This window comes from Phyllopteryx taeniolatus, chromosome 4 (genome assembly GCF_024500385.1).
Source record: "Phyllopteryx taeniolatus isolate TA_2022b chromosome 4, UOR_Ptae_1.2, whole genome shotgun sequence".
Taxonomy (NCBI): domain Eukaryota; kingdom Metazoa; phylum Chordata; class Actinopteri; order Syngnathiformes; family Syngnathidae; genus Phyllopteryx; species Phyllopteryx taeniolatus.
The window spans coordinates 1,876,473-1,881,774 of NC_084505.1; the positions used below are offsets into that span (position 1 = coordinate 1,876,473).

Consider the following 5,302-nt stretch of genomic DNA (forward strand, 5'->3'; position numbering starts at 1 on the left):
CCATCTGCGGCCGTTCATTTGTTAAGAAGATGCCCAAGTCTTTATTTTTCTTTATTTATTTCTTTTATAAACCTGTCCTGTTCAGCTGCATGGCTTTGCATAATGGTGGATCTTTGTGCTGGAACAGTTTTGCTGTGCAACAGGGGAGTTTGAAATACACCCTTTACTTAATTTTTACATTTTTTTAATTAATCTGATGTTTATTGAAAATGCAGCCGGACAGAAAAGGGTTTTAGGGGACAGACGGGGACAGAGTGGACAAGAGGACGAGGGGTGAGAACCACAGCAGAATAGTGAAACAATTAGATATTTCAACACAACTAACATTACAACAGTTATTTATAGATTGGGGTGGGGACACCCGGTGAGGACATGCAATAACTAACCAAGAGAAACAGATAAGAGAGGACAGAAAAGGGCAGGACAGGATGTGAGAAAAGGCAGTGCGACTGTCGAGAGGTGCGGTGGGATTCTCTTTTAGTGTCTCAACACCTGGAAGAACCTGTGAGTTGATATGTTAGTATAACCTGTGTTGTTATAAGTGATGCCAACAAAAGTAATTATAGTCTATAGTGTTTTGATCGAACTTATTAGTGAATGAACACCGTATCAAATTCATGTTAGTCAACTGGCAAGGGGGGTGGGGTAAGTCAGTGAGCCCGTCCAACAGGGGACCCAACCAGGGGGACGCCACTGACAACCCAGGACCCAGGGAGGTCCCGAGCCCGACCGAAGCGCCCGACCAGTCCCAAGGGGAGGGGCAAGGGCACCGGACCACCACCCACCACCCCAACCAGTCAGAGCCCCACTGCCGCCACCACGACCGGAGAGCATGGGGGCCCCAGCTATCACCAGGGCCCTATGCAGCAGCCAGCAGCAACCCAAAAAAAAACAAAAAAACAAAAGAACAGTCATAGCACGCCAAAACGAGCCCAAGTTAAGCGCACGTCGTGAGTAGGGTTGGGCATCGAGAACCGACCAGAACCGGGACCAATGCCCTGCCCCCCCCCCCCCCCCCCCCCCCCCCCCCGGAGCTGCCCAAACCCAAACACACCAGCCCCCATTGCTGACGCCCGCAGCCCGCCCACCCTGAAGAAGAGGCGGCGAAAAACAACGAAGAAGTGACGAAAAACAACAAAAAAGAATGCGAACGAAGACGCGTCCAATGGCGGCAAAAGAAAAGCGCGACCCAACCCCGCCTAAATCAATGACCAGCTGCCCCAGCGCAACACCCGCAACAAGACCATACCGTGCAAAGGAGGCCCCGACAACGCACAGTGTCCGACGCGCCCCGAGCCCCAGCCCACACCGCACGGAGCCCCAGCGAACCCAATCCCCAGTCAACCAGGTGAGCGAAAACACATCCATGCCAACAGGAAGATGATCCAAGATGGCGCCTTGTGTTTTTCGTCCGTCTTTGGAGACCTTACACGACTCACTTACACAAGGGGAGACCTGCTAACCATCAAGGCGGCTACTCCGGACTTTCTGTCACCAACTTTTGCAAATCCGCTCAGTCTTTTCCCCGAGTTACTCACCGGAGCGACGTCCGCGGTTTTTGGCGCATGGAGACGCAAGCGGCGCCACAGAGGGAAACGGGCCGGCATTCAGGTGAAACTCCGCATGAGAGGACACAGATTGGCGTTCCCGTCGATCCACCTCGCGAATGTACGCTCCCTACCCAACAAAATGGACGAGCTTCATCTTCTGTTAAAGACCAGTAAAGACTTTGGACGTTCCGCGGCCATGTGCTTCACGGAGACCTGGCTTTGCGACGCTGTACCCGATGGCGCCATCATGCTTCCCGGCTTCCACATTCATCGAGCGGACCACGACATGGAATCATCGGGGAAAACAAAGGGCGGCGGGATATACCTCTATATCAACGAAAAATGGTGTACGGACGTCACGGTGCTCAGCACACACTGCAGCCCGCATTTGGAGTCGCTATTTTTAAACTGTAAACCATTCCACTCGCCACGTGAGTTCGCATCATTCATACTGGCTGGAGTCTACATACCGTCTCAAGCTAACACGAACGCCGCACTGCTAACGCTCGCCGAACAAGTCAACGAAATTGAAAAAAAACACCCGGACTCACCCCTCATTATTCTCGGGGACTTTAACAAAGCTAAACTCAACCACAAACTCCCTAAATACAAGCAGCACATCGACTGTCCTACCAGGGAAAATAATACTTTAGACCACTGCTACACTACGGTAAAAAACGCATACCGTTTCACACCACACACCCACCCGGCCGCACCCGCGACCACAATCACACCTCTGACTTCTGCGTTAACCATCCATGAACAGGATGTGAGATGCATCTTCAAACAACAAAAGATTAACAAAGCGGCAGGCCCGGCCCATGTGTACCCATCCTGCATCAAAGTCTGCGCGGACCAGCTCTCTCCAGTCTTCACTCAGATCTTCAATAGATCTCTGGAAATGTGCGAAGTTCCATCCTGTTTCAAACGCTCCACCATCATTCCAGTCCCCAAGAAACCTGCAATATCGGGTCTGAATGACTATAGGCCTGTCGCTTTGACATCTGTGGTCATGAAGTCCTTTGAACGTCTCGTGCTGGACCACCTCAAGAGTGTCACAGGTCCCCTGCTGGACCCCCTGCAGTTTGCCTACCAAGCGAACAGGTCTGCGGATGATGCAGTCAACATGGTAGTCCACTTCATCCTAGAGCACCTCGACAGTGCAGGGACCTACGTGAGGATCCTGTTCGTGGACTTCAGCTCAGCGTTCAACACCATCATCCCTGAACTCCTTTCATCCAAGCTTCTCCAGCTCAGCGTCTCACCTGCCATCTGCCAGTGGATTTACAGCTTTCTGACGGGCAGGACACAGCAGGTCAGGCTGGGGGAGGCCACCTCATCCACACGCAGCATCAGCACTGGGGCACCCCAAGGTTGTGTCCTCTCTCCGCTGCTCTTCTCTCTCTACACGAACGACTGCACCTCAGCGAACCCGACTGTCAAACTCCTGAAGTTTCCAGATGACACCACTGTCATCGGCCTCATCAAGGACGGTGACGAGTCTGCATATCGACAGGAAGCGGAGCGGCTGGAGCTGTGGTGCGGCCGACACAACCTGGAGCTGAACACGCTCAAGACTGTAGAGATGATCGTGGACTTCAGGAGGCATCCTTCGCCACAGCTGCCCCTCACGATGTCCAGCTGCCTTGTGTCAACCGTCGAGACCTTCAAGTTCCTGGGAATTACAATCTCTCAGGACCTGAAGTGGGCGACCAACATCAACTCCGTCCTCAAAAAGGCCCAGCAGAGGATGTACTTCCTGCGGCTTCTGAGAAAGCACGGCCTGCCACCGGAGCTGCTGAGACAGTTCTACACAGTGGTAGTCGAATCAGTCCTGTGTTCTTCCATCACAGTCTGGTTTGGTGCTGCTACAAAAAAGGACAAATTCTGACTGCAACGGACAATCAAAACTGCTGAAAGGATTGTCGGTACCCCCCTACCCACCCTTGAGGACTTGCACGCTGCCAGAACTAAGACGGCGTGCAAAATCCTCTCGGACCCTCCGCACCCCGGTCACCAGCTCTTTCAGCTCCTTCTCTCAGGTAGGCGCTACTGATCAATGCAAACTAGAACTAATAGACATTCCAACAGCTTCTTCCCTCCTGCGATCAACTTCTTAAACACCTAACCTATAATTCCATGACAACAAGCTGGCAATTTTTTGACTTGAGTTCGTTGTCACATTTCTGTGGGGCCAATTATGTATTACTCGTGCACTCACTGTAGTTGTCTCGCCATGCTGCACTATTTGCATATACTGGCCACTCATGCCAGAGTAGCATCTGCTCCATTTGCACACTGATTGAGGAGTATCTGTAACATTTGCACAACCAACATTGTCCCAGATTATTGCACTACTCGTCACTTTAAACCGCATACACTCCTTGAAGTCTCAGCGCCCTTTGCACAATGGTTATTGCACCGGACTATTGCAATATTAGTCATTCGAACTGCTCTAAGTGCTACAGGACTCTGCATCTTTTTGCACAATTGTTTTTTGTCAATGTCTTTATGTCTCCAAAGTGTTCTGTAAATTGACTGTCTGTTGTACTAGAGCGGCTCCAACTACCGGAGACAAATTCCTTGTGTGTTTTGGACATACTTGGCATATAAAGATGATTCTGATTCTGATTCTGATAAGTGGTGTTGAAAATGGAAATGGATATTTGTGAGGATGTCCGAGCGCGCCAAGTTGGTGAATTACGTTTGCAAAGTCTACGCATATGACCAATAAACACTTGGTTCCTGTCTTCGGTAGTCCAGGAAAATGTGTGTTTTGCAAGCAGAAGGAGATTGCACTCTTTTACCGAAAGTTGCGCTTAATATACACAAAACAATCAAGTTGCATTAGCCATAAATCAGACCTGGGCCTCCCACGTGGGGGGCGAGAATTCTACCACTGAACCACCAATGCTTGGTATAGTGGCTCTTGAACTTTGACTACATTCCAATGCTCTCGAATGGGCCCACCGGATTAGCAGACCCTTGGGGGTGAATAAAGACCCAGACCCTTTGCTCCTTCTAAACAACACTGTAGCCCGCTGTCAGGATGGCCGAGCGGTCCAAGGCGCTGCATTCAGGTTGCAGTCTCAATGGAGGCATGGGTTCAAATCCCACTCCTGACAATGTCTGATGTATCAAGACAATTTGTCCATTCTGTTTTTTATTTCCTTTTCGTGAGTGCGCCTCTGCTGGAGGAATTCAATGCTCGCATGGCTCGTGACAATGTGACCCGGAAGGACGTGATAAAGGCGAACGCCTCCTCACCCCTCCCCGATCTGAGCATGAGTACTGCTTTGTTATAGGAATAATGTGCTCGTCACAGACTGTCCATAATGAATAACATCTTCACACATAAGGGTTTCCAGACGAGCACTTGGCACCAGGACAACCTAAGGCCGCAGTTTTACGATCAACTTTGTGGTCATGTCATTGGACTTCCTGCCGCATTTCTTGGACAGTGGGGTCAAAAGAGGGGCAGAGCTGCAATCTGATTCCCACCGGGTGGTGTGTTTGCTTCGATGTTGGGGGCAGATGCCAGTTCAACCTGAAAGAGAATTACGTATTGTGAGGGTGTGCTGGTAATGTCTGGCAGAGTCCCCAGTCAGAAGGAGCTTCAACTCCCACCTCCGGCAAAACTTTGTAATGTCCCGGGGGAAGCAGGGGACATTGAGTCCGAGTGGCCCATGTTCCGTCAACAGACTTTGTGTTCAATCTCATGCTCTTGACGTGGATTCCTACATTTCAGATGA

The 5,302-nt window shown here is 50.7% G+C and overlaps 1 non-coding gene across 1 annotated transcript; it reads left to right on the top strand.

Moving 5' to 3' along the window:
* The first annotated feature begins 4,593 nt into the window (after nucleotides 1-4,593).
* trnal-cag (transfer RNA leucine (anticodon CAG)) lies at nucleotides 4,594-4,675 on the top strand. Its single transcript has one exon. It is a non-coding gene; the product is annotated as a tRNA-Leu (tRNA).
* The last annotated feature ends 627 nt before the right edge of the window (nucleotides 4,676-5,302 follow it).